Genomic DNA, 13,501 nt, shown 5'->3' with positions numbered 1-13,501 from the left:
ACGTTAGGATATAATAACTGAATGCCAGAAAAAAATAGATGACCCGCTTTAAGAGAACTGGCAACACAGCCCTCCTGTACCTGTAACCTCATTTCACCTGGCTAGGAGGCTGGGAGAGGGCGGATTTTTGCTCAAACCCTGACAGTAGCCCCCCTGCCACAGCTCCCGCCCTCACCAGTGAGAACTCTACCTTATCTGGAGCCCCAAGATCTGAGCAAAGGAGCTGCCGCGACACCCCGTCCACACCAGCTGCTCCTATATTTAGTTACTGGTGTGGTCACCAGGGAACTTTAGAGCCTGGCGCCGCTCGGAAGGGCAACCCGAGCCTCCGGAACCATGTGTGCAAGCTCCCCCACCGTTGGCTCCAGCGGGTCTCCTGGACCACGCCAACGGGGGAGCCGATGCGGAGGGGAGAGCCGGCGGGCTGGATCGGACCCAAGGAGCCTAGAAGGCCCACTCGAGGCCAGGGCAGAGCTGACCCAGTTTTCCACCCAAGGGAAAGGAGCCTGCTGGGGCGTGCGCAGGACCGGCTGGCGCCTGGTTTTTTGAGCCACGGGGTCCGCAGGGTCCGCGCGTACTTCCCTATGGGCATCTAAGCATCCTCGGGCTGTGCCTCCCAGGACCGAGCGAGATGGCCAGGCCAGGGTCCCCCGTGTCTGGCGAAAGGGGCCCGCCTCGCCCGTCTACCCCACCCCCCGGCGCCCGCAGCCAATGGCTCCTCGTTGCCAGCCCTCAGCTCTCCCGGCAGGCGGGGACTAGGGAGAATAAAGCAGGCAGAGGAAAAAACGTGGCGACCACAGAGGGCTGGGGACTCCCGCGCCTTCCGGAGGCCAAGAGGCACTCTCTGCGCTACCCGTCTGCAGCTCCCCAGAGCGGAAGCAAACCCCGCAAGTGTCACTTCAGGGACGAAGTACACGACAGCTTCTCCCAGCAGGGCCGCCTCCCGCGGGGAAAGGAGGCCCGCTTCCCCGAGCTCCCTGTCCCCGGGCACCGCTGCGCCGTCTCTCCCAAGCCAGCCCCAGTCCAGCCGCAGTCTGCAATGATGGGCCGGCGTGGCGCCGGGCCCCCGGCACTGCCTAAGCCGCAGCTGGCGCACCGCTGCTCTTTGCACCGGGTGACCTGGGGGAGGGGAGGGCACGCTGCAGAAACGGGGACACTTCTCTCCCTCTCTCCCCCAGCCCCTCCAGAGCTTAGCCTCAGACTACGTTTACTTCGCGGGGCACGAAGCGTGGGGCCCCTGTCCGGGCCGCTTTCTGCTGCACTTACGGCGACAATGCCTCCTAGCGCCCTGCGCAGCGCAGTCACGCTCCCTCGGCCGCCGGCGGCGCCCCACACAACAGCGGCCGGCGGGAGCCGGCAGGGCGGGGCGTGGGGACCCGGGCTCTGAGCGCTCGGCCGCCCGGCCAATCGCTGCGCCGGGTCAGGCTGCGGGGCGGGAGCAGGCAGCGGCCCGGGCCGCGCGCAACCCGGCAGCGCGCGGTCCTCTCGCCGCGCCCAGGAGCGGCGCGCGCGGAAGGGTAGCCCGCGCGCTCTCGTGGCTGGGTCCGCTTTGTGTGCGGCTGCTGGAGGGAAAGCGCTTGGGAGGGCGGGGGGTAGACAGGAACGTAGGACTGGGGCTCCAGATTTGTTTCTCCCGGGAACGGAGCGGAAATAACCAGATCCAGGTACTTGGAGAAACGTGAAGATGGGAAATAGGAAACTTTTCATGTGAGACCTTCCGGCGCCCGTTCAGGTTTTTGGAGACAACAATTCTAGCTACGCTACGCCAAGGTACTTCACCTCTCTCGTTCTCCTCTATAAAATGGGAATTAAAATATGCAAATACGTCACAGGGTCACTGTGAGAATTAATACACGAACTGTTGAGGTTGGGGTGCTCAGCATGACAGCTCAGGGCAGGGCAGCTGCTTCACAGGTCTTCATTTATGGAGGACTCACCCTCCCCCAGGCTCTCTGGGGAAGATGAAAGAAATGCGGACCCTTATTCAGCTAGTGAGGAGGATCAGCGAGTCAAATGCTCTACTAAACACAAACATGTATTAAATGTGTGGGAATCAGCCCTGACCGGTTTGGCTCAGTGGATAGAGCATCGGCCTGCGGACTGAAAGGTCCCAGGTTCGATTCCGGTCAAGGGCATGTACCTGGGTTGTGGGCACATCCCCAGTAGGAGGTGTGCAGGAGGCAGCTGATCGATGTTTCTCTCTCATCGATGTTTCTAACTCTCTATCTCTCCCTTCCTCTCTGTAAAAAAAATCAAAAAAAAAAAAAATGTGGGAATCATAAAGAAAGAACATTTAATTCTGTCTCTGGGGACTGCGGCAGTCAAATAAGGAACACACGTTCCCCTGGGTCTTGATGAATGTTATGGGTTAAATTGTGTCTCCCCAAAAAAGATAGGTTGAAATCTTAACTCCCAGTACATGTTACCTTATTTGGACATAGGGTCATCCTATATAATAAAACCCTAATATGCAAATCAACGGAAAGGCAGAACGACTGGTTGGTATGACATGCACTGACCACCAGGGGGCAGATGCTCAACGCAGGAGCTGCCCCCTGGTGGTCAGTGTGCTCCCACAGGGGGAGTGCTGCTCAGCCAGAAGCCGGGGTCACGGCTGGCAAGCGCAGTGGCGATGGTGGGAGCCTCTCCCGCCTCCACTGCAGGTGGGCAGTAAGGAGCAAGGGGTCCCAGACTGCGGACTGCAAGAGACCCTGACTGCAAGAGGGATGTCTGCCTGCCAGCTTAGGCCCAAGAGTACATGAATGTCGTGTACCGGTCCTCTAGTTGCAGATATAATACTGGTGTAGGCAGTGACTGGTGCTCTTAAAAGAAGAAAAGAGACACACAGACAGACATAGATACATCATATGACAATGGAGGCAGAGATTGGAGTGATGCTTCTCTACAAACCAAGGAACCCTAAGGATTGTGGGCAAAGACCACCTACTAGGAAGAGGCAAGGAACAGATTCTACCTCAGCGCATCTAAAAAGGAATTAACTCTGCCAACACCTTGATTTTGCCTGCTAGCCTCCAGAACTGTGAGGGAATACATTTCTCTTGTGTTAAGCCAGCCAGCTTGTGGCAATTTATTACAACAACCCTAGAAAACGAATACAATTGGGTGAGTAGGAATACAGGGAAGGGAATTAGAAAACTCTCCAAAGAAAGCCTTTCAAAACTGAATGCCTAGTGCAGTCAAGGCCCTGTGTCTTGGGGCATCTCGAGATGAATCAGACACAGACCCTGCCCTCAAGGGTTACCACTCACGAGGATGCCTGAGCAGCCAAGTTTGCTGACTCCTTCCCAGGAAGACTATGGAAGCCTTTCCCCAGCCTCGTCATCACTGTATCTCTGGCCCCTCCAACTCCACGTGGACAAGACTCCTCTCCAGTTCAAATGCCACTTCTTCCATTGCTAGTGTGTTTGCTTCTACAGAGCACTTCCTGCATCTTGCCAGTTATTATGCCATCTCTGAACTGGCTCTGCCTGATTTCAAACAGACAAGAGTCTGGCACATGGTAAGTGCTTGTACCAGTCAGCACTTTCTTTTCCTGCATAATAAAACACCCCAAAACTTACAAGTGGCTTAAAACAGTAACTACTTAGTTCATGATTTTATGGGCCAGCATGTTAGTTTGGGTTCAGCTGGGCAATTGTTCTGGCCTCAGCTGGACTCCCACATGCACCTAGGGTCAGTGGCTAGGCAGCCAGAGGCCTGTGCTTCTGGGAGTGGCTAGCTGTTGACTGAGGTAACTGGGCCACATGGCTCTCATCCACCAGCAGGCTAGCCCAGACTGGTCATATGGAGCTTTGGGGTTCTAAGAGCAAGAGCGGAATCAGGCCAGGTCTCTCAAGGTCTAGGCTAAAAACTGGCACTACATCACTGCCATAATTGTATTGGCTAAACCAGTGGTTCCCAACCTTTTTTGGCCATGCCCCATCTAAGCATCTCTAAAATCCTGATGTCCCCCTCCCCTGTGACATATAATTCTTATTATTCAAAAAGTGAACTATTCACGTGGTGGAAGCCTAAAAGGCCATTCACTTGGTCTAAACAAGCTTCCAAAAAAGGTGGCATCCATGAAAGAGAAAAATAACAAAAGGACAGTTGAAGTACTGAGGAAGAAATCACTAAGAAATTATTTTTAAAATAATAATATGAAATAACAGCAAATAGTTTCAAAACATATAATAGAGAACTGAAATGCATAAATATGTCACAATATATACTTATATACTGTATAGGAAGCTCCTAGAACCGTAAGAAATGCAAAAAATTCACTGTTAACTCATTCTCGAATTGCCCCCCCTTAAAAATTAAATTGCCCCCCTGTGGGGCATGTGCCCCACATTGAGAACCACTGGGCTAACCCAAGTCACAAGTTCAACCCAGGTAAAAGGGTGGGGAAATAGACTCCATGTTCTGATGGCAAGAGCAGCAAAGTCACATTGCAACAAACATGGATATAAGGATGGACAGAGAATTGCAGCTGGTTTTGCAATCTGTCTCACTGCTCAATAAATATTCCCACAATACCTAGTGGGTGCTCAGTAAATATTTATTGGCAGTTCTAAGGTTTTCAATCATGATGTTCACAGATGTCATTGAACACAATCAATTGGCAAAATTTTATCTCTTGCAAAATACCCATTGCCACCTTCAGTTTCAGAATAACAAAGGAAGGGCTCAGAAAGATAGAACTGTGCAAGGGGAAGCCACACTAAGGCTTCTCAGCTGGCCCAAGGAAGAAATCCTAGGAAGAAATCCAGAGCATCTTTGGAGGTCTGGGCCCTTTAAGGCCCTGGTCCAAACCTGGTCACCTGAGCTGGAAGCCACATACCCTTCACCTATGAACAGAAAGAGGCTCAGATGTTTGCCAGGGTTTGCACACAGCCCGCTGAGGCCCGAAAGCCTTGCAAACCAGGAAACCGCTTGTGCAATGACAAACTTGTTTGGCTGTTTCCTGGAGGATCTACCCCTTGCTGAGAAAAATAAATCCCCAGGGCACTTGTGGAAAGGACACTATCCTGTGGGCAGAGAGAACAGCTCAACTTAGATGACTGAGAGCCCTGATGGGACCACTTCCCATCTAACAATTACTAGGATCAATATCAAGGGCTGTTGTGGGCGGTGAGGAGGGGAAGGACGGAGGGGACTATTGGGTTTAGGGATCTGAAAGTTGTTCGTGAACATGGCTGGGGCCTGGACCAGAGGACAATAAGAACACACAGTAACTTGGTATGCATTAGACACTGTTGTGAGCATTTTACACATATTTACTCATTTAATCCTCACAACAGCCCTTGTCATCCCACACACTCCCCCCCTCCCCCCCCCCCCCATGATCTACTGAGTAATTCTCAGGCTCTAACCACAGTGGAAATAAGATACAATTGTGGCCTCTTTGATATTTCCCCTGAGCAGAGTTCTTCTTCATGGGCTCATCCTCTCTCTTCCAAGCCTTTGTGGATGTGGAAATCCCTTTGGGTCTTCCTGTGAAGCCTGTTTTCCCCTTAAGGACTCCCCAATCAACATATCTCAGTGCTCACCACATTGTGTATCTCTGCCTGAGGGAACCTCTCATTTCCTTCTACTGTCTTTGAACAAGTGGAACACCCTGTCCTAGAAATACATGCAGCCTATTAAATGTTTAGATCCTCAAAAGACACTAAAAGCTCTTTGAAGACAATGAGCAGGTCTTATTCATCCTTGAATCTCCCTTTGATGCCCAGCACAGTACTTGCATCTAAAACTAGATCAGTGTTATTCAATTTACAAGTCATTACCTGTTAGCAGGTTGAGAAATCAATTTAGTGACTATACTAGTTATCTATGGCTGCATAAGAAATTACCCAAAACTTAGTGGCTAAAAAACATTTATTGTACCACTAGAGGCCCGGTGCACGACATTTGTGCATGGGGCGGGGGTGTCCCTCAGCCCGGCCTGCACCCTCTCCAATCCAGGACCCCTCGGGGGATGTCCGACTGCCGGTTTAGGCCTGATCCCTGTAAACCGCAGTTGGACATCCCTCTCGCAATCCGGGACTACTGGCTCCTAACTGCTCACCTGCCTGCATGCCTGATTGCCCCTAACCACCTCTGCCTGCCTGCCTGATTGCTCCTAACTGCTCCCCTGCAGGCCTGATCGCCCCTAACCACCTCGGCCTTGGCCCCTGCAACCTGGGACCCAGGCTTCCCTCCTCCGGTCGGCCACAGGCACCTGGGACCTGAGCTGGCTTTGCCTGGACCGGCTGCAGGCACAGGCGCCTGGGACCACAGGCAGCTTTAGCCCAGGCCCGGCACAGGCGCCTGGGCCCAGCTTTGTCAGGAAGGATGTCCGGAAAGTCGTCCGGAAGACATCCGGTCTAATTAGCATATTACCCTTTTATTAGTATAGATGGTTTATATGGGTCAGGGACCTGGGTGTGGCTTAGCGGGGTCCTCTGGCTCTGACTCTCTCACAGTCTCTCAAGGCGTAGAACCCTCTTCCTAGTTCACGTCTTAGTTCAGGAGGGAGTTCTCCTGAGCTGCTGGACAAAGACCTCAAGTCCTCACAAGCCGTCGGCAGGAGGCCTCCCTCAGGTCTTTGCCATGTGGTCTTTCCACAGAGCTTCCTTCAGCATGGCAGCTTGCTTTATCTGAGCAAGCAAGCGAGAGGGCAGGGAGGGACGAAGAAACACAGAAGAGATCAATGCGAAGGATTAGAAAGGGTAGAGAAAAAGAGAACAGTCAGATGAGGACCAAAACGTGTGCACTGGATGGGACATCAAAGCAGCTCCTGTGCTATGGAGGCCAAACTGAAGTGACCGAGGAGTAAATGAATGGTAATGAGTGATCAGCAAGTATAGACAACTCCTTCAGGAAGTGTCGCTGGAACAAAGGAGGTAAACATGGCCAGACCTCGGAAGGGCCTTAGGACCTAGGGAGGGATGGTTGAAGATGTAGAGCAAGCATGTCAAACTCACGGCCGGAGGGCCACATGCCTTGTTTGTCATGTGGCCCGCCAGCCACGAGTTTGACATGCTTGATGTAGAGACTTGAGTATGTTTAAACTCTGATGCCAAAATGTTAGGGGACACAGTTGGATACAGGAGAACACAGGCCTAAACTCTGTAGCCCCTCAACCTTGTTATAACATACAATGGAGCCTTCTGGATCACCCCATGTCTTAATCTGCTCAGGTGGCCGTAACAAAATACCATAGACTGGAGGCTGCAACAACCGAAATTTATTTCTTGCAGTTCTGGAGGCTGGGAAGTTCAAGATGAAGGTGCTAGGTGATTGGGTTTCTGGTGCGGTCTCTCTTCCTGGCTTGCAGATGGCCACCTTCTCACTGTGTCCTCACATGCTGAAGAGAGCGCTCTGGTATCTATCTCTTCCTCTTCTTATAAAGGCAACAGCCCTATTCGATTAGGGCCCCACCCTTATAACTTCTTTTAACCTTAATTACATACTTAAAAGCCCTATCTTCACATACAATTGCATTGAGGGTTAGGGTTTCAACATATGAATGGGGGGGGGGGGTGGATATGATTCAGTACATAGCACCCATGTACTCACCTTTCTGTCTTTCGCTGGGGCAGTTATTTGGCATTTTGTGGGCCTTATTGAAACTGCCAAGCTGGAGCTCCCTCCACCTAACCACACCCTTCCCTACCCACCCCTGCACTTCCCTCCTCTGACTAGGAAGGTGGAAACTCATAGGAAGAATATTGTTAAGAGAGTTGCCTGGTGGTCAAAATACAAAAAGTTCTGGAAGGAGGAAGGAGCCTGGAGTTTCCAAAAGAAACACACTCATGCCAAGTCCTAGGGTGTCCCAGTGTGACAACTGTATGGACACATATAATTCCCATCAAGGACACCCCCAAATACACTTTTAGCTTCAGTTGTTCAGATATGTCACCATAAAAGTGGGTTTTTAGGAATATAATACGCACTCTCCCCCAAGTCACTGAAGCCTCTAACCACTGAGCAATCTAGCCCGTGTCTTCCCGCACTCCTCCTGACGCTGAATGTCCTGCCAAATCATTTATTTACTCAACAGGTACTGTGCCAGCCCCTGGAGAGAAGCAGAGGACACAATAGCTGCTCTCATGGCACTTACAGTCTAGTGGAGAGGCGATATTAATTAAATAATCATAACTATAATGGTTCAGGTCGTGTGGAAGTGCGGTACACAATGGTATGAGCGCCTCCAACAAGGAGATGGAGCCTTGGCAGAGAGGGTAGGGAAGGCTGCCCTGAGAAAGTCCGTCTGAGTTGGATGGGAATGACGGGGGACGAGTAAGAGTCGATTAGGTAGATATTAGGAAACACAGTAGTTTTCTATGCTGCATACAGAAAACAGTAACAAATTGACAGCTTTGTTTTTTTAACGACAAACTTAGTGCCTAAAAACAATACATTTATCATCTGCAGTTTCTGTGGGTCCCGAGTCCAGGCTGTAATCAAGGCTGCATTTTCCCATGGAGGCCTGACTGCGGGACTGCGGGAGGGGCCACCTCCAGGCTCCCCCGGGTTGCTGACAGAATTCATTTCCTTGTAACTGTAGGACTCACGGCAGCTTGCTTTTTCAAAGCCAACAATGGAGGGGAGACTAGAGTGAGTCTGCTAGCACGATGGAGTCTTACATAACTTAACGTAATCACAGGAGTGACAGACAGTCTGTCACCTCTGCCATATTCTATTAGAAGCAAGCCACAGGCCCCACCCCCACTCAAGGATGTGAACACCAGGAAGTGAAGATCATGGGGTCACCTTAATGTCTGGTCACCACAGAGAACCAAGCAAGGGGACTAGCAAGTGCAAAGGCCCTGGGATGGGAGGGCACATGGTCCATTGGAGAAATAGGAACACTAAAAGTGAGAGGAAGAAAGGTAGGAGATGAGGCCAGACCAGGGAGGGACTTATTCAAGATTCGAAGAGTAATGGGAAGCCATGGAAGAGAGGGTGGTGATGCAATCCAATACACACAGCCAGCCATTGCTGCCCCAGGGCTTCTGGGCCTATGCAGTGTGGATGAACGAATAACCCCATCCAAATCCAGCCAAAGAACTGGGTGCCAGGGGCTGTCACCAAGGCAGGTGAGTCCCATGGCCAGGTGGGAGCTTCACAAGGTCTGCCCTTGTTCACGCCTTAATCTAGAGCCAGGGTCATAGCAGGAGCTGAGTAAGTATTTCCGAATGAATTAGTTGATGGAGAGATGAAAGCCAGGTAGCAAGTCCAGAGCCTACATGGAGAATCAGATCAAAGGCAATCAGAGTTTTCTACTCTGAACCTCTTGGGCCCACCCAGTCATCAGACAGAATTTCCACTGAAAACTCCACCCAAGAGAGAGCAGAAGCTCCGGGGGACAGAGCAACTCAACTTGGTGAGTTCCGGCTCTTGGCTCCCAAGCTCTGTATACCTGTACCTTGCCTCTGGGCTGTTGCTGGCACCATTCAGTGTTTGGATGACAGTGCTCTTTCTGGTTGGAGCTCAAACTATAAAAACAGGCACATGCTACCGGGCTTGGTACGGCCTTAAGCTTACTGCCCACTTTCACCTTGCAGGCCACAGGTAATAGAGGGAGGGCTGTACCCATGAAGAATCTTCTACTAAATGTTGGGATGGAGAGAGAGAGAGAGAGAGAGAGAGAGAGAGAGAGAGAGAGAGAGAGAGAGAGAGAGAGAGACAGGAACTAAGTGTTGGATTGTAGTAAACAGGCAAATAATAAACTGGCTTTACTGGAGGACTTTATGATGCCTAAGTAACTTTGAAGAAATAATACCTCATTTTCTGAAATCTACAGCTCTGGGCTTTTGATGGCATCCCCTGACAAGACTTCCAAATGAGGACACACTGAGACTGAAGCATGGTCCCCTCTGCCATTCATGCTGCTTTCCTACCTGCCCCGCTTCTCCCCGCCTCTCAGCTCCTGGCCCCTTCTTGGATCTCATTGGTGCCTAACCCCCGTTCCCATCAGCCAGACCTCGGCTGGGCCTGGCATTTGGTCCTCAGGAGAGCACTCTGTGAATGAGAGGTCCCCCCTCTTTATTTTTCCGATGCGAGAACATGGTCATACAGCAGGCAGGTGGGAGCTGGCATATGAACCAAGGCATGTCTGCTGTCAAAGCCTGGGCACAGCAGACTGCTTCCAACCACAGTGAGAGGCTAGAGAATTTCTAGAGATACAGCATGTGACCTTTGGCAAGCTAGCTCCTCTGAAGCTATTTCCTCATCTGTAAATAGGCATAATAACACCTACCCTTTTATGGCGGTTAGGAGCACTAGAGATAAGATCTCTCGAAGGCCTAGTACAGCACCTGACTCAGCCTGGATGCCTAGATGTTATCTACAATTATCATCACCTTTTGAACCTGTTCTGTCTCTTATGTTCCAGAAGCTCAGGAAATGGATGCTGCTCACCTCCCAGGGAGTTCAGCACAGGTGATGACAAAGAGTTAGTGCCCATGAGCATCTTCCCCTCTTTATAATGCAGGAGGCCAGCAGGTACAGGAGAAAGTGCATAGGATGGCCAGCCAGAAGCTTGAGCACTAGTCCCAGCTCCATGGGTCCTGGCTGTATGACCTCAGATCAGAGAAGTCATAACCTCTTTGAGACTCAGTTTCCTAATCTGTAGAATGTAGATAAGAATAATAAGCGGCTTGCCTCCATTATAGGCCGTGGCTCAGTTTAAGTGAGATAATGGTCTGAAAATGCTTTGTAAAGTGGGAAAGTGTTATCCAAAAGTAAGGGGCTATTATGTTTATGACGATAGAGATCTAGGGGCTATTATCCTTATGATGATAGAGATCTAGTGTGGGTGGCCTCATTATCGAGGGTGGGGAGCAATCTTCTTCTGCCCCTGGGAAAGACAGAACCACGAGGTGACTGCAGTGGAGTTAGAAGGAATGAGTTTTGGGAAGCCAGGGTGGCTAACTAGTGGAATAACAGACTATAGCAGTGATGGGCAACCTTTTGAGCTTGGTGTGTCAAACTTCGCCAAAAAACTGAGCATAACTCGGGTAGTGTGTCACTTTGAGGAAAAAACTAACTCCAAGACTCTAGTCGCAAATGTTTCATCCTCAGGAGCAGCAAATGTTTCATCCTCGGCATGCGGCCGCGTGTCATCAGAAATGGCTACGCGTGTCAGTGCTGACACGTGTGTCATAGGTTCGCCATCACTGGACTACAGGAAGAGCACACCTGGTTTAAAGACACTCAGGCACTTCCATTAAAAAAAAATCAAGTTATACTAATAAATATTAAAAGTTCCAAGAAAGGGCTGCCCAAATGTGGTATAATTTACATGTTCAATCCTAGCAGCACATCAGTTATGGATCTAGGGGTACTGTGTCTGTGAGGTTACAATTATATCGGCAGCTTCCCAGTCCCCCAAGACATTCAGAGAGAAGAATCTTCTCCCAAAGTGTGGGTTTTTTCCCCTCACCACTAAGCAAGTCTCCAACACCAGCTGGGTGTCCTACAATTCAAGTCAATTCTGACACTAACTACCTGGAGATAGTGTCAGGTCCCACAGGTTATAGATTCAGTCCTGCAAGACAGCCACCCCCCCAACCCGACTTCAGATGCCAATCGCAAGTCCAAGTTGTCACCTGTGCTATAGATCGAAGATTCCAACTACTCCCTCCTTGGGTTTGATTAATTTGCTAGAGCAACTCACAGAACTTAGAAAACATTCCACTTACTAGATTACCAGTTTATTATAAAAAGATACAACTCAGGACCGCCAGATGGAAGAGATGCATGGGGAAGATATGGGTAAGGGTGCAGAGCTCTCACTGCTCTGTGTGGCACTCGCTCCAAATCCCCAGGTGTTCCTCAACCAGGAAGCTCTCCAACTCTTCCTGCCGCAGTCCTTTTTGGTTTTAGTGCAGGCTTCGTAACAAAGGCAATATTGATTAAATCATTGGCCATTGGCGACTGATCTCAATCGCCAGCCCCTTGTCCTCCGGTGATCAGGGGTGTGGGACTGAAAGTTCCAACAGTCCAATCACATGGTTGGCTTGGCTTTCTCAGTAGTGAAGCAGTAGCAGTTTTACTTGGGCTAAACACTTATATCTCAGCCTCACTTTCCTCATTCATAAAATGGGAAAATAACTATGTTGACGGTGCCCATGATTATCATTTTAATTCCATCTTGGGCACATTGCGGGCAGAGGCAATGCTGCCTAGAGCAGTGGTTTTCAAAGTGTGTTCAGGGGGGTCGGGGACTGAGACCCAGTCTAGGAACCTGAGAGGGTACCTTTTGTCAATTGCATATCTGTATGAATCTGGGTATTCTTCATATACTTGAATCAAAACATCACAACAAATTGAATGCAGAAACAGATGTGAGACTCCAGCTGTCTTCTACTACGCAGACATTAAAATGTTTGCAAAAATGTAAAACAATGCCACTTTTTTTCACTAATTTTGGGGGGAAATGTAAATTTAAAAATAAAAATACCTTAACATGTAATGACATTTTATGAACTAAAGAACACTTTTAAATTCTCAGTTTTAATTTTAATATAGGAATTATCAATAGATATAATCTATTCAAACAAAAGCTCTTTGGGATCCTTAATAATATTTAAGAATGCAAATTTTGAGACCAAACAGTATTTTTCCTTGGAGGAAAGAATAGGGTTCCAGATCTAGATTTTTCAGGCACCTTGTGCTTCAGTGTTGTGTGTGTGTGTGTGTGTGTGTGTGTGTGTGTGTGTATACACAGAGAGGAGGTAAGAAGGAGAGAGAGATAGAAACATCAATGATGACAGACAATCATAGATCGGCTATCTCCTGCACGCCCCACACTAGGGATCGAGCCCACAACCTGTGCATATGCCCTGACAAGGAATCCAATCTGTGACCTCCTGGTTCATAGGTTGATGCTTAACCACTGAGCCGGCCTGTTTTTTTAATCGATTTTATAGAGAGAGGAAGGGAGAGAGAGAAACATCGATTTGTTGTTCCACTTATTTATGCATTCATTGGCTGGTTCTTGAATGGGCCCTGATGGTGGATAAAACCCACAACCTTGCGGTATGGGGAAAATGCTCTAACCAACAGGGCCTCTGTGCTTCAGTTTCTTAACCTCTAACTCAATAGTCATCCTTGTAACATGGGTAGTTATTCATCTCTTTTTTCATGTTTATTTGTTGCATTATGTGTGTATACAGAGACTGTCTCTAGAAGGACACACAATAAACTGGTACCAGTGGTTCCCCCTGGAAAGGGGAATTTGGAAACTGGGCTACCGTGATACCATAAACCTTTCTGCTCTGATTTGTTCTTTAATATATCATGCACACATTGCCTGCCTGCATTTATTGTTGAGCAATTAAAAGTGAAACTACACTTTGTTTAGATGGTTAGGAATCAGAAGTCAGCTCAAGGAAAGCAGTGCTAACTGACAATTAAAACAAAGGAACCAGTAACGTTTTCCGTGCCTACCTTCGCGGGGCTCACAAACACTTCGCGCACGTCCCATCCCGCACACCTCCGGCCCTTG

The 13,501-nt window shown here is 49.5% G+C and overlaps 1 protein-coding gene across 2 annotated transcripts in view; it reads right to left on the bottom strand.

Moving 5' to 3' along the window:
• The window catches only part of LRRC20 (leucine rich repeat containing 20), a 56,635-nt gene extending 43,136 nt beyond the window's left edge, over positions 1-13,499 (bottom strand). The window contains exon 1 of one of the 2 annotated variants that reach the window (XM_028151403.2): positions 13,444-13,499. The gene's annotated coding sequence lies outside the window, so the exon portion shown is untranslated. Of the gene's footprint in view, positions 1-1,266; positions 1,330-13,443 lie in introns of those variants that run through there. The other variant, XM_008145423.3, reaches the window with a different exon arrangement.
• Positions 13,500-13,501: the final 2 nt, after the last annotated feature.

This window comes from Eptesicus fuscus, chromosome 17, assembly GCF_027574615.1.
Source record: "Eptesicus fuscus isolate TK198812 chromosome 17, DD_ASM_mEF_20220401, whole genome shotgun sequence".
Taxonomy (NCBI): domain Eukaryota; kingdom Metazoa; phylum Chordata; class Mammalia; order Chiroptera; family Vespertilionidae; genus Eptesicus; species Eptesicus fuscus.
The sequence above is the reverse complement of the archived record's forward strand: the minus strand, read 5'-3'. Positions and strand labels throughout refer to the sequence as shown.